The sequence below is a fragment of the Oncorhynchus clarkii genome, chromosome 19 (assembly GCF_045791955.1).
Source record: "Oncorhynchus clarkii lewisi isolate Uvic-CL-2024 chromosome 19, UVic_Ocla_1.0, whole genome shotgun sequence".
NCBI classification, from domain to species: domain Eukaryota; kingdom Metazoa; phylum Chordata; class Actinopteri; order Salmoniformes; family Salmonidae; genus Oncorhynchus; species Oncorhynchus clarkii.
In genome coordinates, this window is record NC_092165.1 from 50,215,891 (window position 1) to 50,238,858 (window position 22,968).

Consider the following 22,968-nt stretch of genomic DNA (forward strand, 5'->3'; position numbering starts at 1 on the left):
TACCATCACCCCTGTCTGTCCAACCCCAGTCACTCCCTAACCATCACCCCTGTCTGTCCAACCCCAGTCACTCCCTAACCATCACCCCTGTCTGTTCAACCCCAGCCACTCCCTAACCATCACCCCTGTCTGTCCAACCACAGTCACACCCTAACCATCACCCCTGTCTGTCTAACCGCAGTCACTCCCTAACCATCACCCCTGTCTGTCCAACCCCACTCACTCCGTAACCTTTCACCCCGTCTGTCCAACCCCAGCCACTCCATAACCATCACCCCTGTCTGTCCAACCACAGTCACACCCTAACCATCACCCCTGCCTGTCTAACCACAGTCACTCCCTAACCATCACCCCTGTCTGTCCAACCCCACTCACTCCGTAACCATCAGCCCCGTCTGTCCAACCCCAGCCACTCCCTAACCCTCACCCCTGTCTGTCCAACCACAGTCACACCCTAACCATCACCCCTGTCTGTCCATCCCCAGCCACTCCCTAACCATCACCCCTGTCTGTCCAACCACAGTCACACCCTAACCATCACCCCTGTCTGTCTAACCGCAGTCACTCCCTAACCATCACCCCTGTCTGTACAACCCCACTCACTCCGTAACATTCACCCCCGTCTTTCCAACCCCAGCCACTCCCTAACCATCACCCCTCTCTGTCCAACCACAGTCACACCCTAACCATCACCCCTGTCTGTCTAACCGCAGTCACTCCGTAACCATCACCCCTGTCTGTCCAACCCCACTCACTCCGTAACCATCACCCCTGTCTCTCCAACCCCAGCCACTCCCTAACCATCACCCCTGTCTGTCCAACCCCAGTCACACCCTAACCATCACCCCTGTCTTTCCAACCCCAGTCACTCCTTAACCATCAACCCTGTCTGTCCAACCCCACTCATTCCCTAATCATCACCCCTGTCTGTCCAACCCCACTCACTCCCTAACCATCAACCCTGTCTGTACAACCCCAGTCACTCCCTAACCATCACCCCTGTCTGTCCAACCCAGTCACTCCCTAAACATCACCCCTGTCTGTACAACCCCAGTCACTCCCTAACCATCACCCATGTCTGTCCAACCACATTAACTCCGTAACCATCACCCCTGTCTGTCCAACCACAGTCACACCGTAACCATCACCCCTGTCTGTCTAACCGCAGTCACTCCCTAACCATCACCCCTGTCTGTCCAACTCCACTCACTCCCTAACCATCACCCCCGTCTGTCCAACCACAGTCACACCGTAACCATCACCCCTGTCTGTCTAACCCCAGCCACTCCCTAACCATCACCCATGTCTGTCTAACCACAGTCACACCCTAACCATCTCCCTTGTCTGTCTAACCGCAGTCACTCCCTAACCATCACCCCTGTCTGTCCAACCCCACTCACTCCCTAACCATCACCCCCGTCTGTCCAACCCCAGCCACTCCCTAACCATCACCCCTGTCTGTCCAACCACAGTCACACCCTAACCATCACCCCTGTCTGTCTAACCGCAGTCACTCCCTAACCATCACCCCTGTCTGTCCAACCACAGTCACACCCTAACCATCACCCCCGTCTGTCCAACCCCAGCCACTCCCTAACCCTCACCCCTGTCTGTCCAACCACAGTCACACCCTAACCATCACCCTTGTCGGTCCAACCCCAGCCACTCCCTAACCATCACCCCTGTCTGTCCAATCCTAGTCACACCCTAACCATCACCCCTGTCTGTCCAACCCCAGTCACTCCGTAACCATCACCCCTGTCTGTCCAACCCCACTCATTCCCTAACCATCACCTCTGTCTGTCCAACCCCACTCACTCCCTAACCATCACCCCTGTGTGTACAACCCCACTCACTCCCTTACCATCACCCCTGTCTGTCCAACCCCACTCACACCCTAACCATCACCCCTGTCTGTCCAACCGCAGTCACTCTCTAACCATCTACCCTGTCTGTCCAACCCACTCACTCCCTAACCATCACCCCTGTGTGTACATCCCCACTCACAACCTAACCATCACCCCTGTATGTCCAACCCCAGTCACTCCCTAACCATCACCCCTGTCTGTACAACCCTCACTCCCCCACCAGCAGATGTAACTCACCCAGGATTGTCATGGTGACCACCATGGTAACCTCTGACCTAGGGGCAAGTGGAAGAGAACCAGGTCAGAGAGAGACAGACAGAGAGCTATGATAGTGGTAACTAGTTATAAAGCAGATGTAGGTAAGTAGGAGAGAGGGTTGGAGGAGGAAGCAGATCATAACAGCACAGATCTCCTTTCCCTCCATCTCCCCTCTCTCTCCATCTCCTCTCTCTCTCCTTTCCCCCCATCTCCCCATCTCCCCTCTTTCTCCATCTCCCCTCTCTCTCCTTTCCCTCCATCTCCCCTCTCTCTCCTTTCTCTCCATCTCCCCTCTCTCCTTTACTTCCATCTCCATCTCTCTCCTTTCCCTCCATCTCCCCTCTCTCCTTTCCCTCAATCTCCCCTCTCTCTCTTTTCCTTCCATCTCCCCTCTCTCCTTTCCCTCAATCTCCCCTCTCTCTCTTTTCCTTCCATCTCCCCTCTCTCCTTTACTTCCATCTCCCTCTCTATCCTTTCCCTCCATCTCCCCTCTCTCCTTTCCCGCAATCTCCCCTCTCTCTCCTTTCCTTCCATCTCCCCTCTCTCTCCATCTCCCCTCTCTTTCCTTTCCCTCCATCTCCCCTCTCTCTCCATCTCCCCTCTCTCTCCATCTCCCCTCTCTTTCCTTTCCCTCAATCTCCCCTCTCTCTCCTTCCCTTCCATCTCCCCTCTCTCTCCTTTCCCTCCATTTCCCCTCTCTCTCCATCTCCCCTCTCTTTCCTTTCCCTCAATCTCCCCTCTCTCTCATGTCCTTCCATCTCCCCTTTCTCTCTTTTCCCTCCATCTACCCTCTCTCTCCATCTCCCCTCTCTCTCCTTTACTTCCATCTCCCCTCTCTCTCCTTTCCCTCCATCTCCCCTCTCTCTCCTTTCCCTCCATCTCCCCTTTCTCTCCATCTCCCCTCTCTCTCCTTTCCTTCCATCTCCTCTCTCTCTCCATCTCCCCTTTCTCTAATTTTCCCTCCATCTCCCCTCCCTCTCCTTTCCCTCCATCTCTCCTCTCTCCTTTCCCTCCATCTCCCCTCTCTCTCCTTTCCCTCCATCTCTCCTCTCTCCTTTCCCTCCATCTCCCCTCTGTATGCGACTGGCCCCCACTTACCCCTCCATCCCCCCTTACCCCTCCACCCCCCCTTACCCCTCCATCCCCCTTACCCCTCCACCCCCCCTTACCCCTCCATCCCCCTTACCCCTCCATCCCCCCTTACCCTTCCACCCCCCCTCTCTTTTCCCTCCATCTCCCCTCTCTCTCCTTTACTTCCATCTCCCCTCTCTCTCCTTTCCCTCCATCTCCCCTCTCTCTCCATTCTCTCCATCTCCCATCTCTCTCCTTTCCTTCCATCTCCCCTCTCCCTCCTTTACTTCCATCTCCCCTCTCTCCTTTCCCTCCATCTCCCCTCTCTCTCCTTTCCCTCCATCTCTCCTCTCTCTCCTTTCCCTCCATCTCTCCTCTCTCCTTTCCCTCCATCTCCCCTCTCTCTCCATTCTCTCCATCTCCCATCTCTCTCCTTTCCTTCCATCTCCCCCTCCCTCCTTTACTTCCATCTCCCCTCTCTCCTTTCCCTCCATCTCTCCTCTCTCCTTTCCCTCCATCTCCCCTCTCTCCCCTTTCCCTCCATCTCTCCTCTCTCTCCTTTCCCTCCATCTCCCCTCTCTCTCCTTTCCCTCCATCTCTCCTCTCTCTCCTTTGCCTCCATCTCTCCTCTCTCTCCTTTCCCTCCATCTCTCCTCTCTCTCCTTTCCCTCCATCTCCCCTTTCTCCTTTCCCTCCATCTCCCCTCTCTCTCTTTTCCTTCCATCTCCCCTCTCTCCTTTCCCTCAATCTCCCCTCTCTCTCTTTTCCTTCCATCTCCCCTCTCTCCTTTACTTCCATCTCCCTCTCTATCCTTTCCCTCCATCTCCCCTCTCTTTCCTTTCCCTCCATCTCCCCTCTCTCTCCATCTCCCCTCTCTCTCCATCTCCCCTCTCTTTCCTTTCCCTCAATCTCCCCTCTCTCTCCTTTCCTTCCATCTCCCCTCTCTCTCCTTTCCCTCCATTTCCCCTCTCTCTCCATCTCCCCTCTCTTTCCTTTCCCTCAATCTCCCCTCTCTCTCATGTCCTTCCATCTCCCCTTTCTCTCTTTTCCCTCCATCTACCCTCTCTCTCCATCTCCCCTCTCTCTCCTTTACTTCCATCTCCCCTCTCTCTCCTTTCCCTCCATCTCCCCTTTCTCTCCATCTCCCCTCTCTCTCCTTTCCTTCCATCTCCTCTCTCTCTCCATCTCCCCTTTCTCTAATTTTCCCTCCATCTCCCCTCCCTCTCCTTTCCCTCCATCTCACCTCTCTCCTTTCCCTCCATCTCCCCTCTCTCTCCTTTCCCTCCATCTCTCCTCTCTCCTTTCCCTCCATCTCCCCTCTGTATGCGACTGGCCCCCACTTACCCCTCCATCCCCCCTTACCCCTCCACCCCCCCTTACCCCTCCATCCCCCTTACCCCTCCACCCCCCCTTACCCCTCCATCCCCCTTACCCCTCCATCCCCCCTTACCCTTCCACCCCCCCTCTCTTTTCCCTCCATCTCCCCTCTCTCTCCTTTACCTCCATCTCCCCTCTCTCTCCTTTCCCTCCATCTCCCCTCTCTCTCCATTCTCTCCATCTCCCATCTCTCTCCTTTCCTTCCATCTCCCCTCTCCCTCCTTTACTTCCATCTCCCCTCTCTCCTTTCCCTCCATCTCCCCTCTCTCTCCTTTCCCTCCATCTCTCCTCTCTCTCCTTTCCCTCCATCTCTCCTCTCTCCTTTCCCTCCATCTCCCCTCTCTCTCCATTCTCTCCATCTCCCATCTCTCTCCTTTCCTTCCATCTCCCCCTCCCTCCTTTACTTCCATCTCCCCTCTCTCCTTTCCCTCCATCTCTCCTCTCTCCTTTCCCTCCATCTCCCCTCTCTCTCCTTTCCCTCCATCTCTCCTCTCTCTCCTTTCCCTCCATCTCCCCTCTCTCTCCTTTCCCTCCATCTCTCCTCTCTCTCCTTTGCCTCCATCTCTCCTCTCTCTCCTTTCCCTCCATCTCTCCTCTCTCTCCTTTCCCTCCATCTCCCCTTTCTCCTTTCCCTCCATCTCCCCTCTCTCTCTTTTCCTTCCATCTCCCCTCTCTCCTTTCCCTCAATCTCCCCTCTCTCTCTTTTCCTTCCATCTCCCCTCTCTCCTTTACTTCCATCTCCCTCTCTATCCTTTCCCTCCATCTCCCCTCTCTCCTTTCCCGCAATCTCCCCTCTCTCTCCTTTCCTTCCATCTCCCCTCTCTCTCCATCTCCCCTCTCTTTCCTTTCCCTCCATCTCCCCTCTCTCTCCATCTCCCCTCTCTCTCCATCTCCCCTCTCTTTCCTTTCCCTCAATCTCCCCTCTCTCTCCTTTCCTTCCATCTCCCCTCTCTCTCCTTTCCCTCCATTTCCCCTCTCTCTCCATCTCCCCTCTCTTTCCTTTCCCTCAATCTCCCCTCTCTCTCATTTCCTTCCATCTCCCCTTTCTCTCTTTTCCCTCCATCTACCCTCTCTCTCCATCTCCCCTCTCTCTCCTTTACTTCCATCTCCCCTCTCTCTCCTTTCCCTCCATCTCCCCTCTCTCTCCTTTCCCTCCATCTCCCCTCTCTCTCCATCTCCCCTCTCTCTCCTTTCCTTCCATCTCCTCTCTCTCTCCATCTCCCCTTTCTCTCTTTTCCCTCCATCTCCCCTCTCTCTCCTTTCCCTCCATCTCTCCTCTCTCCTTTCCCTCCATCTCCCCTCTCTCTCCTTTCCCTCCATCTCTCCTCTCTCCTTTCCCTCCATCTCCCCTCTGTATGCGACTGGCCCCCACTTACCCCTCCATCCCCCCTTACCCCTCCACCCCCCCTTACCCCTCCATCCCCCTTACCCCTCCACCCCCCCTTACCCCCCCATCCCCCTTACCCCTTCCATCCCCCCTCTCGTTTCCCTCCATCTCCCCTCTCTCTCCTTTACTTCCATCTCCCCCCTCTCTCCTTTCCCTCCATCTCCCCTCTCTCTCCATTCTCTCCATCTCCCATCTCTCTCCTTTCCTTCCATCTCCCCTCTCCCTCCTTTACTTCAATCTCCCCTCTCTCCTTTCCCTCCATCTCTCCTCTCTCCTTTCCCTCCATCTCCCCTCTCTCTCCTTTCCCTCCATCTCTCCTCTCTCTCCTTTCCCTCCATCTCCCCTCTCTCTCCTTTCCCTCCATCCCTCCTCTCTCTCCTTTGCCTCCATCTCTCCTCTCTCTCCTTTCCCTCCATCTCTCCTCTCTCTCCTTTCCCTCCATCTCCCCTTTCTCCTTTCCCTCCATCTCCCCTCTCTCCTTTCCCTCAATCTCCCCTCTCTCTCTTTTCCTTCCATCTCCCCTCTCTCCTTTCCCTGAATCTCCCCTCTCTCTATTTTCCTTCCATCTCCCCTCTCTCCTTTACTTCCATCTCCCTCTCTCTCCTTTCCCTCCATCTCCCCTCTCTCCTTTCCCTCAATCTCCCCTCTCTCTCCTTTCCTTCCATCTCCCCTCTCTTTCCTTTCCCTCCATCTCCCCTCTCTCTCCATCTCCCCTCTCTCTCCATCTCCCCTCTCTTTGCTTTCCCTCAATCTCCCCTCTCCCTCCATCCCCCCTTACCCCTCCATCCCCCTTACCACTCCATCCCCCCTTACCCCTCCATCCCCCCTTACCACTCCACCCCCCCTTACCCCTCCATCCCCCTTACCCCTCCATCCCCCCTTACCCCTCCACCCCCCTTTACCCCTCCATCCCCCCTTACCCCTCCATCCCCCTTACCCCTCCATCCCCCTTACCCCTCCATCCCCCCTTACCCCTCCACCCCCCTTTACCCCTCCATCCCCCCTTACCCCTCCATCCCCCTTACCCCTCCATCCCCCTTACCCATCCATCCCCCTTTACCCCTCCATCCCCCCTTACACCTCCATCAACCTTCACGGACATAAATACAAACACACACACTAACACACACACAAACACACACACACTCACACACAGACACTCACACACTCACACAAACTCACACACACACAGACCTTGGGCTGGGAAAGTGTGTGTGTGTAGGTGTGCGTCTGTGGTGTTTGTGTGTCTTTATGTGTGTCCTGGGAAACGCCAACGGAAAAAGGCCTCACTCCTCAGTCTCTCAATACCTCACACAGATATTTATATATATTTATATTTATATGTAAATACACATGATAGGTGGCCGCACTCGGGTTTCAATGAAAATACTAGGGCTGAGACGCGATACACAGGGGCTAAAGCCAGGAGCTATTAACAACCTGGACATCACTCACACACACACACACACACACACACACACACACACACACACACACACACACACACACACACACACACACACACACACACACACACACACACACACACAGCTACCTCACCCCATCTGACCCCGTTCCAAGGCAGAGCCAAGGGAAAATATGACACACACAACACACCTATCCACACCCCCTCACAACCTCACACACACACAGCAACTCCCCCCTGATTTAAGACCGGCATGTCTTATCACTGGGGGGACATTATAAATAGGCCTCAAGTGGCAACCAGACACCAGGGAGCAGGGTAACAAGACGGTCACGGTGGTATTTATAGGGGACGGAGGGACCAACCGACTCACTGGGGTCACCAGGAAGGAGGGAGGGGGGAGGGACATGTGAGAGAGGTTGGATTGACCATGAAGTATTCCATAGCAGCTGTGATGTTAAGATTCAGTAGAGCTGTTGTCATCATGACTCTGACCATGATAGGTTATGGTCAAAACTGGTTCGTGGTCAAGTAAGCTCCATGGTCAAACATGATGGAGAAAGTTTTTAAAAACTAATTTGTTACAACTGCATCCCGTTTCCGATGACCCTGATTTCCACGTTACCTCGTATCCTCTGACCTTTTCAGTGACGAAAGGACAGGAGGAGAAGGACACAAGGAAGCACAACTACAGTACATTGGGAAATATTCATGAACAATTGCATGCATCCTACTTTTCAGAAATAATATGAGATTCAACAAAGGTGTAGATTAAGAGGCAGCTTAGGGTCTGAAAGAGTTTCTCACAAAACAGTACTGGACAGAGAAAAACAAGAGATGACCAATCAAACAACCAGGCAGTCCAAACTAGGCCAAACTGTACACACTCACACAAACCCTGTTTAGTGAAACTGTGATGGAATGAATAGGGTGATACAGTGCCTTGCGAAAGTATTCGGCCCCCTTGAACTTTGCGACCTTTTGCCACATTTCAGGCTTCAAACATAAAGATATAAAACTGTATTTTTTTGTGAAGAATCAACAACAAGTGGGACACAATCATGAAGTGGAACGACATTTATTGGATATTTCAAACTTTTTTAACAAATCAAAAACTTAAAAATTAGGCGTGCAAAATTATTCAGCCCCTTTACTTTCAGTGCAGCAAACTCTCTCCAGAAGTTCAGTGAGGATCTCTGAATGATCCAATGTTGACCTAAATGACTAATGATGATAAATACAATCCACCTGTGTGTAATCAAGTCTCCGTATAAATGCACCTGCACTGTGATAGTCTCAGAGGTCCGTTAAAAGCGCAGAGAGCATCATGAAGAACAAGGAACACACCAGGCAGGTCCGAGATACTGTTGTGAAGAAGTTTAAAGCCGGATTTGGATACAAAAAGATTTCCCAAGCTTTAAACATCACAAGGAGCACTGTGCAAGCGATACTATTGAAATTCGAAGGAGTATCAGACCACTGCAAATCTACCAAGACCTGGCCGTCCCTCTAAACGTTCAGCTCATACAAGGAGAAGATCAGAGATGCAGCCAAGAGGCCCATGATCACTCTGGATGAACTGCAGAGATCTACAGCTGAGGTGGGAGACTCTGTCCATAGGACAACAATCAGTCGTATATTGCACAAATCTGGCCTTTATGGAAGAGTGGCAAGAAGAAAGCCATTTCTTAAAGATATCCATAAAAAGTGTTGTTTAAAGTTTGCCACAAGCCACCTGGGAGACACACCAAACATGTGGAAGAAGGTGCTCTGGTCAGATGAAACCAAAATTTAACTTTTTGGCAACAATGCAAAACGTTATGTTTGGCGTAAAAGCAACACAGCTGAACACACCATCCCCACTGTCAAACATGGTGGTGGCAGCATCATGGTTTGGGCCTGCTTTTCTTCAGCAGGGACAAGGAAGATGGTTCAAATTGATGGGAAGATGGATGGAGCCAAATACAGGACCATTCTGGAAGAAAACCTGATGGAGTCTGCAAAAGACCTGAGACTGGGACGGAGATTTGTCTTCCAACAAGACAATGATCCAAAACATAAAGCAAAATCTACAATGGAATGGTTCAAAAATATACATATCCAGGTGTTAGAATGGCCAAGTCAAAGTCCAGACCTGAATACAATCGAGAATCTGTGGAAAGAACTGAAAACTGCTGTTCACAAATGCTCTCCATCCAACCTCACTGAGCTCGAGCTGTTTTGCAAGGAGGAATGGGAAAAAATTTCAGTCTCTCGATGTGCAAAACTGATAGAGACATACCCCAAGCGACTTACAGCTGTAATCGCAGCAAAAGGTGGCGCTACAAAGTATTAACTTAAGGGGGCTGAATAATTTTGCACGCCCAATTTTTCAGTTTTTGATTTGTTAAAAAAGTTTGAAATATCCAATAAATGTTGTTCCACTTCATGATTGTGTCCCACTTGTTGTTGATTCTTCACAAAAAAATACAGTTTTATATCTTTATGTTTGAAGCCTGAAATGTGGCAAAAGGTCGCAAAGTTCAAGGGGGCCGAATACTTTCGCAAGGCACTGTATATGTTGTATGCCTCTTTCTCAATCTTTCTCTTTCTCTCTCTTTCTCTTTGTCTCTCTTAATTCAATTCTATTTAAGGGCTTTATTGGCATGGGAAACATATGTTTACATTGCCCAAGCAGGTAAAATAAATAATAAACAAAAATGAAAAAAACAATAAAAAATAACAGTAAACATTACACACACTGAAGTTCCAAAAATAAGAAAGACATTTCAAATGTCATGTTGTGTATATTTACAGAGTTGTAATGATGTGTAAATAGGTAAAGAACAAAAGGGAAATATAAATAAAACATAAATATTGGTTGTATTAACAAATGTGTTAGTTCTTCACTGGTTGCCCTTTTCTTGTGGCAACAGGTCAAAAATATTGCTGATGAGATTGCACACTGTGGTACCCAATATACATGGGCGTTTATCAAAATTCTTTGTGGGTCTGTGTAATCAGAGGGAAATATGTGTCTCTAATATGGTCCTTCATTTTGCAGGAAGTTAGGAAGTGACCTGAGTCTGTACAGTCAAAGATTTCCTTAAGTTTGGGTCAGTCAGTGTACTCTCCGTTTAGGGACAAAAGGCATTCTAATTTGTTCATTTTTATTTTTTTTGTAAATTCTTTCCATTGTGTCAAGTAATTTTATTTTTGTTTTCTCATGATTTGGTTGTGTTGCTGTCCTGGGGCTCTGTGGCATCTGTTTGTGAACAGAGCCCCAAGACCAGCTTTCTTAAGGGGCTCTTGTCCAGGATCCTCTCTCTGTGGGTGATGGATTTGTTATGGAAGGTTTGGGAATTGCTTCCTCTTAGGTGGTTGTAGAATTGGTCTTTTTTCTGGGTTTTGATAATTAGTGGGTATCGGCCTAATTCGCCTCTGCTTGCCTTATTTGGTGTTTTACATTGTACAAGGAGGATATTTTTCCAGATTATTGGTTGGTGAGCGGACCCCAGACCTCACAACCATAAAGGGCAATGAGTTCTATATCTGATTCAAGCATTTTTTTAGCCTGATCCTAATTGGTATTTCGAATTTTATGTTCCTTTTGATGGCATAGAAGATCGTTCACAGCTTTGTGGAAGTTACCTGGAAGTTACCTGGGGCGCTGATGTTTAGTGTGCTCTAGGGCAACGATGTCTAGATGGAATTTGTATTTTTGGTCCTGGCAACTGGACCTTGTTTGGAACACCCTTACTTTGTTCTTACTGAGATTTACTGTCAGAGCCCAGGTTTGTCAGAATCTGTGCAGAAGATCTAGGTGCTGCTGTAGACCCTCCTTGGTTGGGGACAGAAGCACCAGATCATCAGCAAACAGTAAACATTTGACTTCAAATTCTAGTAGTGTGAGGCTGAGTGCTGCAGACTGTTCTAGTGCCCTCACCAATATGTTGATATATATGTTGAAGAGGGTGGGGCTTAAGCTGAATTCCTGACTCAGCCCCCGGCCCTGTGGAAAGAAATGTGTTCATTTTTTTACCAATTTTAACCACACACTTGTTGTTTGTGTACATGGATTTTATAATGTAGTATATTTTTCCCCCAACACCACTTTCCATCAATTTGTATAGCATGCCCTCATACCAAATTCAGTTGAAAGCTTTTATGAAATCAACAAAGCATGAGAAGATTTTGCCTTTGTTTTAGTTTGTTTCTCTCTCTCTCTTTCTCATTCTCTTTCTCTGTATCTCCCTCTCTGTCTCTCTCTCTCTCCCTCTGTCTGTTTCTCTCTCTCTTTCTCTTTGTTTTTATCTCCCTCTCTCTCTCTTGTCTTCATATGACAGGTGGTGTCAGGTTCCAGAATATACACATACAGAAAGATCAAGAAAGGGGCAGAGAGAGAGACGGCGAGGTAGAGAGCGAGAAAGAGAGACAGAGAGAAAGAGAGAGAAAAAAAGAGAGACTGAAAGAGAGAAATAGAGAGAAAGAGAGAGGATGAAGGCAGCATAGTTGTTAACAGGGTTGGAACATAGTGTTCTACTCTCCAACATAACCAATTAATCTATCCTTATGACACTGTCTAGCTCTCAGAGAGAGAAAGATGTAAAGGGCGAGGATAGAGAGGGAAGGATGGAAAAGGAGAGAAGAGGGAGAGAGAAAAAGGGCTAGAGAAAGAGAGGTAGAGATGAAGAGGAAGAACAACAGAAAGAGCGAGAGAGACTAGCGAGAGAGAGAGAGAGAGAGAGAGAGAGAGAGAGAGAGAGAGAGAGAGAGAGAGAGAGAGAGAGAGAGAGAGCTACTAGCTGGATATGTAGGAGCTTCATTCACCTCTGACCTGTGTTACCTGCATAAATAGTGTGCTCTTCTGGAGCGCCGGGGTAGCGCTGAGAGCTAAACGTGTCCCGGCTAACGAAGCTTTCAGCGTGGGGCTGCTCTGACAGCTGGCGGGGGAGGGCCGGGAACTACATGCCATGAAATAAGGAGTAAAATTGATTAGCAATTTTCAATTACACAGCGAAACAAAAGCTGCTCTGCAAATCAGGGGAAGCCATGTTAAAAATGCACTATGCAGAAATCACACTGCCATTTCCTGGTTGTTAAAGCTCTAATAGTTCACCTAATTTCAGTTTATGTGACAAAACAAGCAAGTATAGTTTAGGGAATCATTGTACCATCTAAACCACTGCAAAATATATTTTCTATAACCAAAAATATTGTACTTTTAGCTGTTTTAAGCTGGTGTACAAAACTGAAAGTAAAAGATGCAAAAACAGATCTAACACTTCTTGCCTTCAATGAGAATGACAGAACAATAACACATATTTCTATCTGACTTCGGTCTGGTCGTCCAAAAAGTCACATATGGCAGCTTTATATGTTGGTGGAGAGACCTGTTGGGGTGAAAACATCTATATATTTCGCCAATGAGAACTAAAGCCAAATATGCTACTTTCACGATACCCTTTATTTGGGAGAGATAGAGAGAGAGAGAGACAGAGAGAGAGAAGGGGGAGAGAGGGGGAGAGAGCGCACACAAAAAACTATACCTACCTCGGCCTAAACATTAGTGCCACAGGTAACTTCCACAACGATGTAACTATCTGAGAGACAAGAAATGCAAGAAAAGTCTTCTAGGCCATCAAAAGGAACATAAAATTCGGCATACCAATTAGGATCTGGCCAAAAACACTTGAATCAGTTATAGAACCCATTGTTAACGGTTGTGAAGTCTGGGGGTCCGCTCACCAACCAAGAATTCACAGAATGTGACAAACCCCAATTTGAGACTTTTGCAAAAATATTCTGTGTACAACATAATACATGCAGAGCAGAATTAGGCTGATACCCGCTAATGATCAAAATCCAGAAAACAGACTTTAAATTCTACAACCACCTAAAAGGAAGTATTTCCAAAACTTTCCATAACAAAGCCATCACATACAGAGAAATGAACCCGAAGAAAAACCCCCTAAGCAAGTTGGTCCTGGTGCTCTGTTCACGAGCACAAACAGACCCCACAGAGCCCCAGGACAGAAACACAATTAGACCCAACCAAATCATGAGAAAACAAAAAGATAATTACTTGACACATTGGAAAGAATTTACAAAAAAACAAAGCACACTGGAATGTACAGACACAGTGAGCATAGCCTTGCTATTGAGAAAGGCCGCTATAGACAGATCTGGCTCTCAAGAGAAGATCGGCTATGTGCACACTGCCCACAAAGTGAGGTGGAAACTGAGCTGCACTTCATAACCCCTGCCAAATGTACGACCATATTAGAGACACATATTTCCACAAAGACCCGCAAAGAATTCGAAAACAATCTAAATTTTGATCAACTCCCATATCTACTGGGTAAAATAGCACAGTGTGCCATCACAGCAGCAAGATTTGTGACCTGCTGCCACAAGAAAAGGGCAAACAGTGAAGAACAAACACCACCAGTCTTTATATACACCATCAGTCTTTATATACACACCATCAGTCTTTATATACACACCATCAGTCTTTATATACACACCATCAGCCTTTATATAAACACCATCAGTATTTATAGACACCATCAGTCTTTATATACACACCATCAGTCTTTATACACACCATCAGTCTTTATATACACCATCAGTCTTTATATACACCATCAGTCTATAAACCCACCATCAGTCTTTATATACACACCATCAGTCTTTATATACACACCATCAGTCTTTATATACACCATCAGTATTTATAGACACCTTCAGTCTTTATACACACCATCAGTCTTTATATACACCATCAGTCTTTATATACACACCATCAGTCTTTATATACACACCATCAGTCTTTATATACACACCATCAGTCTTTATATACACCATCAGTCTTTATATACACACCATCAGTCTTTATATACCCACCATCAGTCTTTATATACACCATCACTCTTTATATACACACCATCAGTCTTTATATACACACTATCAGTCTTTATATACACACCATCAGTCTTTATATACACCATCAGTCTTTATATACACACCATCAGTCTTTATATACACACCATCAGTCTTTATATACCCACCATCAGTCTTTATAAACACCATCAGTCTTTATATACACCATCAGTATTTATATACACCATCAGTCTTTATATACATACCATCAGTCTTTATAAACACCACCAGTCTTTATATACACCATCAGTCTTTATATACACACCATCACTCTTAAGTGTTTTCAATCGAAAACATAATGTTAACTTTCACTGCTATGTGGATGACACACAGCTGTACATTTCAATGAAACATGGTGAAGCCCAAAAATTGCCCTCGCTAGAAGCCTGTGTGTCAGACATAAGGAAGTGGATGGCAGCAAACGTTCTACTTTTAAACTCGGACAAAACAGAGATGCTTGGTCTAGGTCCTAAGAAACAAAGAGATCTTCTATTGAATCTGACAATCAATCTTAATGGTTGTACAGTCATCTAAAAAAAAACTGTGAAGGACCTCGGCGTTACTCTGGACCCTGATCTCTCTTTTGAAGAACATATCAAGACTGTTTCAAGGACAGCTTTTTTCCATCTACGTAACATTGCAAAAATCTGAAACTTTCTGTCCAAAAATGATGCAGAAAAATTAATCCATGCTTTTGTCACTTCTAGGTTAGACTACTGCAATGCTCTACTTTCCGGCTACCCGGATAAAGCACTAAATAAACTTCAGTTAGTGCTAAATATGGCTGCTAGAATCCTGACTAGAACCAAAAAAAATTATCATATTACTCCAGTGCTAGCCTCCCTACACTGGCTTCCTGTCAAGGCAAGGGCTGATTTCAAGGTTTTACTGCTAACCTACAAAGCATTACATGGGCTTGCTCCTACCTATCTCTCTGATTAGGTCCTGCCGTATATACCTACACGTATGCTACGGTCACAAGACGCAGGCCTCCTAATTGTCCCTAGAATTTGTAAGCAAACAGCTGGAGGCAGGGCTTTCTCCTATAGAGCTCCATTTTTATGGAATGGTCTGCCTACCCATGTGAGAGACGCAAACTCGGTCTCAACCTTTAAGTCTTTACTGAAGACTCATCTCTTCAGTGGGTCATATGATTGAGTGTAGTCTGACCCAGGAGTGTGAAGGTGAACGGAAAGGCTCTGGAGCAACGAACCGCCCTTGCTGTCTCTGCCTGGCCGGTTCCCCTCTTTCCACTGGGATTCTCTGCCTCTAACCCTATTACAGGGGCTGAGTCACTGGCTTACTAGGGCTCGTTCATACCGTCCCTAGGAGGGGTGCGTCACTTGAGTGGGTTGAGTCACTGATGTGATCTTCCTGTCTGGGTTGGCGCCCCCCCTTGGGTTGTGCCGTGGCGGAGATCTTTGTGGGCTATACTCGGCCTTGTCTCAGGATGGTAAGTTGGTGGTTGAAGCTATCCCTCTAGTGTTGTGGGGGCTGTGCTTTGGAAAAGTGTGTGGGGTTATATCCTTCCTGTTTGGCCCTGTCCGGGGTTGTCATCGGATGGGGCCACAGTGTCTCCTGACCCCTCCTGTCTCAGCCTCCAGTATTTATGCTGCAGTAGTTTATGTGTCGGGGGGCTAGGGTCAGTTTGTTATATCTGGAGTACTTCTCCTGTCCTATCCGGTGTCCTGTGTGAATTTATGTATGCTCTCTCTAATTCTCTCTTTCTCTCTTTCTTTCTCTCTCTCAGAGGACCTGAGCCCTAGGACCATGCCTCAGGACTACCTGACATGATGACTCCTTGCTGTCCCCAGTCCACCTGGCCGTGCTGCTGCTCCAGTTTCAACTGTTCTGCTTGTGATTATTATTATTTGACCATGCTGGTCATTTATGAACATTTGAACATCTTGGCCATGTTCTGTTATAATCTCCACCCGGCACAGCCAGAAGAGGACTGGCCACCCCACATAGCCTGGTTCCGCTTTAGGTTTCTTCCTAGGTTCCTGCTTTTCTAGGGAGTTTTTCCTAGCCACCGTGCTTCTACACCTGCATTGCTTGCTGTTTGGGGTTTTAGGCTGGGTTTCTGTACAGCACTTTGAGATATCAGCTGATGTACGAAGGGCTATTTAAATTGATTTGATTTGATTTGATTAGGGTATTAACGCCACTCAGTACCTTGACCAATAAAGGATTTAGCCAACGTGGCGTCCCAAGCCTAATGTGCATTGTGTGTATAGGCCGGCCCATAATTATATTGTCGGAAGTTTATTGAAGGGCTTTTTGTCAGAATTCAGAGGGGCATGATGGTATCAACAATTACCAGAGCAACCTGCCTGGGCACTGAGCACACCACCTAGGGGCTTTCTCCATCACACACACACACACACACGCACACACACACACACACACAAACACACACACACACACACACACACACACACACACGCAGGTTAAATACTATGGCTCTCACTTAAGAGACAGACAAACCACGACCAGCCTTATCCTCATCCTTGTGGAGATCGGTAGGCCCCAAACTCAGAGAGCAGCAGAAAATAAAGTATTTATATTTGATTCTACTCTACTCAATAGAAGTAGGAAAGGACAGAGTAGAACAATAGAAGTAGGGAAGGAGAGAGTAGAACAATAGAAGTAGGGAAGGACCAAGTAGAACAATAGAAGTAGGAAAGGTGAGAGTAGAACAATAGAAGTACGGAAGGAGAGAGTAGAACAATAGAAGTAGGGAAGGGCAGAGTAGAACAATAGAAGTAGGGAAGGAGAGAGTAGATCAATGGAAGTAGGGAAGGACAGAGTAGAACAATAGAAGTAGGGAAGGACCAAGTAGAACAATAGAAGTAGGAAAGGAGAGAGTAGAACAATATAAGTACGGAAGGAGAGAGTAGAACAATAGAAGTAGGGAAGGGCAGAGTAGATCAATGGAAGTAGGGAAGGAGAGAGTAGAACAATAGTAGTAGGGAAGGAGAGAATAGATCAATAGAAGAAGGGAAGAAGAGAGTAGAACAATAGAAGTAGGGAAGGACAGAGTAGATCAATGGAAGTAGGGAAGGACAGAGTAGAACAATAGAAGTAGGGAAGGAGAGAGTAGATCAATAGAAGTAGGGAAGGAGAGAGTAGATCAATAGAAGTAGGGAAGGACAGAGTAGAACAATAGAAGTAGGGAGGGAGAGAGTAGAACAATAGAAGTAGGGAGGAGAGAGTAGAACAAATGAAGTAGGGAGGGAGAGAGTAGAACAAATGAAGTAGGGAAGGAGAGAGTAGATCAATGGAAGTAGGGAAGGACAGAGTAGAACAATAGAAGTAGGGAAGGAGAGAGTAGAACAATAGAAGTAGGGAAGGACAGAGTAGAACACATGAAGTAGGGAAGGAGAGAGTAGAACAATATAAGTAGGGAAGGACCAAGTAGAACAATAGAAGTAGGGAAGGACAGAGTAGAACAATAGAAGTAGGGAAGAACCAAGTAGAACAATAGAAGTAGGGAAGGACAGAGTAGAACAATAGAAGTAGGGAAGGACCAAGTAGAACAATAGATGTAGGGAAGGAGAGAGTAGAACAATAGAAGTAGGGAAGGACAGAGTAGAACAATATAAGTAGGGAAGGACCAAGTAGAACAATAGAAGTAGGGAAGGACAGAGTAGAACAATAGAAGTAAGGAAGGACCAAGTAGAACAATAGAGGTAGGGAAGGACAGAGTAGAACAATAGAAGTAGGGAAGGACCAAGTAGAACAATAGATGTAGGGAAGGAGAGAGTAGAACAATATAAGTAGGGAAAGACCAAGTAGAACAATAGAAGTAGGGAAGGACAGAGTAGAACAATAGAAGTAAGGAAGGACCAAGTAGAACAATAGAGGTAGGGAAGGACAGAGTAGAACAATAGAAGTAGGGAAGGACCAAGTAGAACAATAGATGTAGGGAAGGAGAGAGTAGAACAATATAAGTAGGGAAAGACCAAGTAGAACAATAGAAGTAGGGAGGACCAAGTAGAACAATAGAAGTAGTGAAGGAGAGAGTAGAACAATAGAAGTAGGGAAGGACAGAGTAGAACAATAGAAGTAGGGAAGGACCAAGTAGAACAATAGAAGTAGGGAAGGAGAGAGTAGAACAATAGAAGTAGGGAATGACCAAGTAGAACAATAGAAGTAGGGAGGGACAGAGTAGAACAATAGAAGAAGGGAAGGACCAAGTAGAACAATAGAAGTAGGGAAGGAGAGAGTAGATGGGGGCATGTTCTGCCCTCCATTTGCTGTAGTCCACAATCAGCTTCTTTGTCTTCCTGAAGTTGTGGGAGAGGTTGTTGTCCTGGCACCATACTGCCAGGTCTCTGACCTCCTCCCTGTAGGCTGTCTCATTGTCGTCAGTCATTAGGCTTACCACCGTTGTGTCTTCGGAAAACTTAATGATGGTGTTGGAGTTTTGCGCAGCCACACAGTTGTGGGTGAACAGGAAGTACAGGAGGGCTCAAAGTATGCACCCCTGAGGGGCCCCCGTGTTGAGGGTCAGCATGGCGGATGAGTTACCTACCCTCACAACCTGGGGATGGTCCTTCAGGAAGTCCAGGATCCAGTTGCATAAGGGGGTGTTTATTCCCTGGGTCTTTAGCTTAGTGATGAGCTTGGAGGGCATTATGGTGTTGAACGCTGAGCTGTAGTCAATGAACAGCATTTTCACCTAGGTATTCCTTTTGTCCAGGTGTGAAAGGGCAGTGTGGAGTGCAATAGAGACTGCGTCATCTGTGGATCTGTTGGGACGGAATGTGAATCGGAGTGGGTCATGGGTGTCTGGGATGATAGTGTTGATGTGAGCAATGACCAGCCATTCAAAACATTTCATGGCTACAGATGTGAGCACCACGGGATACCCTTTGTAATCCGTGATAGTTTGCAAACCCTGCCACACCCAACAAGCATCACAGCACAAGCATCACAGCCGGTAGTAGGATTCGATCTTGGTCCTGTATTGACCCTTTTCCTGTTTGATGGTTTGTTGGATGGCGTAGCAAGATTGGAAGCTCTGGAAGCTCTAGTCTTCAACTCAGTGTGGATGTTGCCTGTAATCCATGGCTTCTGGTTGTGATATGTACGTACGGTCACTGTGGGGACGACGTCGGCGATGCACTTATTAATGAAGCAGGTGACTGATGTGATCAATTCCTCAATGCCATTGGATGAATCCCAGAACATATTCCAATCTGTGCTAGCGAAACAGTGAAACATAGCGAAACATAGTGTAATAGAGTGTAATGCACACAATATGTCTGATTTTAATGTTAGTGTACTTGGAACTGCATCCCATGGTAATAATCCTACACTTAACAGCTTGTTAAAAGTGTACTTGGAACTGAGAACTAAAAGTGGTCCCTCACAGGAGAGTGGGGGAGAAAAAGAACGTGGTTTAATCCAGAGCACCACTAATCCATGGAATTAGCTTCTACATGGTTCTATTCAAGCCAATGAATTCATGCAGATCTGACCGGCTCTGGTCATGTCATTAAGATGATGGGCGACTTCATGGGAAAGAAACTCAAACGTGGGTCTATCCCGCTACATTAATGCACAGGGTCTTCTCCCAACCACGCAGTCAAATCCTGCTGTACTACACACACACACACACACACACACACACTCCACCATGCACAGGAATACATTTTTACGAGGGGGAGGAGGAAGGGACCTGAAGTTGATGGCTACATTATGGCAGTGGAATACTAATGATTGGATCAGCCTGGGTCTAAGTCTACAGGATTTCACTTGGTTTTTGTTGCCAGAAGCAAAGCCTGGATTAGAAGTAAATACAGGCTTAGAGAGAACAGAGAGATAGACTGGACAAACACACGACTTCAAACAATCGGAGAGAAATCCTAAATAGTTACTTTCACTTAATACTCAGCAAAAGAGCAAGAGATGGAGCGGGAGAGAGAGACTGAAGGATAGATAAAGACAACGTAAGGAAGGAAGGAAGTAAGAAAGAACGTCCCGCTCGGCGTGTTTCAGATCGCCATGATTCCTTCTAAAATCCACTTCCTGCTTGACGTGATGTCACTGCATACATCACTGGGAGAGGACTGCAGCTGCCTAAGGGCTGTGGATCTCTGATTAGCAGTCTCTCTCTCTGTGTGTGTTTGTGTGTGTGTGTCAGTGGACAGCCAGTGGCATCTCTCCCTCTGCATGGGTATTAATAGGAACACACGTCATACAGGCCTCGAGCTGGAACCTACCTTTAGGCACTGATCTAGGATCAGCTTACCCTCTTCAAAACATAAACTGAACCATTAGAAGGGGGAGGCGCAAAACTGACCATAGATCAGCATTCAGGGGCAGCTTTGTCTCAGTGCAGAAATAGACACAGAGGATACATCCAAGCAAACATATTCATCCATAGCAGAATATCCCATTGTGAGGAAGTTAGCAGAGGGCACAGTGATATAGAATATAGAGATGTTGGCCAACTTCAGAGCTAGGATGCCATGTAGCTTCCTCCAAGCCCTCCATTCAACCATTCAGAATAAGCATTTGGATTCTTAGTACTGTCGTTGTAAGTACAGCGGTTCAGCTATCCTGATTAATTTTGAATTCTGTCGTATCAATGAGAATGCAATAAACACACCTTCATTCACTTAAACAAGAGCTGTAATTTCTCCAGATATCATTCCTGCTTACCCCCTCAATAGAAGTGGCTTTGCTGTCGTGTACCAGCTAGCTACAGACACCCACCCTCTCGCTGTGTATCTGACCTGGCACAGCTCACTGTGAATGGGCCGAAGATGTGGCCGATGACCACTGACTTTTTAAATTATTGAGTGAGTGACCTCAATTGGCTGGTGAAAAAGGCCTCACATCACATCGCTCCAGATAATCTGCTGATATTCTAAATATACACAACAAACATTGGCTAGATTCTGAGGCTGACCACTGATGTTCACAGAAGAAATGTAGTATTTATAGGTTTGATATCTAAATTAATTTTCTAGAATTAAGACCATGCATACTGGATACTGTATATTGTATGGTTGATATTTTGGCATATAGTAATCGGATAAGGGATACACTGAAATACTGTATGTAAGAATATTGCACACTTGCTTCAATAAGAGTGCCAATAGAGGATTAAATATGAACACTAGTTCAACTACTAGTAAGCTCTCAATCACAAACCATATTTCAAAACTACTTAAAAGATATGGTACTAAACTGCTCACATTGTACGCACACACACACAAACACACAAACACAAACACACACACACACACCAAGTTTGGCAGCTTCTCCTGAACCATACAGCGTTTTGTATTGTCCATAATCCCCTGTCATGAGCATCTAGGCAGTGAAACAATAGTAGTCCATCCAACAGCAAGCACTCCCAGCTTGGCAGGTCAGAGGAGGAGCAGCAGGTTTACCACTACACACTCACACACACACACAAACACACTCGGGCACGCACACAGGCATGTACGGACACACACGTGCGCACGCACACACACACACACACACACGCTTGCCCTGATGAGGTGCACGTTACTCACAGTCTTCCTGGCTTTCTTGAAAGAGTTGTGGTGCAGTTTTCAAGGACACACTCGTCTGTCGTCTTCCCCCCTCTCTCTCTCTCTCTCTCTCCCTCTCTCTCCCTCTCTTGTCCTCCTCTCTGTCGCTGCAGCCACAACAAACGTGAATGTGACGCTCGCTCTATTTCTCGTCCTCTCGTTTCTCCCTCTCTTCTCTCCGTCTGCTGTCTCTGGATCAGGGGCTGAGTGGTTGTCTGTGTACCGCCAAGCGGGACCTCTATCTTGGCGAGTGTGGTTTGTGGGAGGGAAGGAGGGAGAGAGGGAGGGAGGGGGAAATAGAGAGAAAAAGGAGTGCTGGATAAACTGACGGCTCTTTCCCCTGCCTGTGTACTGGTACACACACTGACACACACACACTCTACACAGAATCGGCTCCCGGCAGGCTCCTATTGCAAGCCAGCAGAAAACAGCCTGCTTTACTGAAAAGCACCAGCATCACATTTCAGGGAAGAGAGAGGGAGAGAAAGAGGTCTGGGACAGGACAGGACTGGAGAGGAAGTCTCAGGCTACTGAGCGCTACACGGTCCCCTAAGTCTAGCTGTCTCACGTGAAAAATGCCCCCCGCTGAATTCAGAAAAGGACTTCGATAAACAAACAAAGAAACGTTTATTTAAAGAGGGGGATGTGTTTCCTGTTTCCTGCATTGCCCACTGCTGCTTGCTCTGCTTCTTTTCCACATCAGCAGTGTTTCCCTGTTGCCAACACACACTGGGAGAGGAGGGTCGAGCACACTATTATCATAGGCTAGACTACTATAAAGAGTACTACTGTTGAAATCTCAGCAAACCAGATAGTGTAGCTATCAGAGGTAGATTTAGTAGGTATGTTAATTAGAAACACTATATCGATACAGTTGATTTTTTCTATACTTTATGGCGAGTATCAATATTGTTCACAATTCTATTAGGGTTTGAATCTGCTGTATGCTTGATCTGCTTCCCTAACCATATACTGAATGATGTGAGGGTGTGTCTACAAAAGTCCAGAGGGGATATATGAATCCCAAAATTATTCCTTCGTTATGTCGAGATCACAACTTATTTATCTCATGATCACGACATAACAATGCTGTTTTGTCTAGATGAT

The 22,968-nt window shown here is 46.9% G+C and overlaps 1 protein-coding gene across 2 annotated transcripts in view; it reads right to left on the reverse strand.

The window, feature by feature from the left end:
* Positions 1-22,064, reverse strand: part of LOC139375350 (estrogen-related receptor gamma-like) — a 298,381-nt gene extending 276,317 nt beyond the window's left edge. The window contains exon 1 of one of the 2 annotated variants that reach the window (XM_071117051.1): positions 21,844-22,064. The gene's annotated coding sequence lies outside the window, so the exon portion shown is untranslated. The remainder of the gene's footprint in view (positions 1-21,843) is intronic. The other variant, XM_071117052.1, reaches the window with a different exon arrangement.
* Positions 22,065-22,968: the final 904 nt, after the last annotated feature.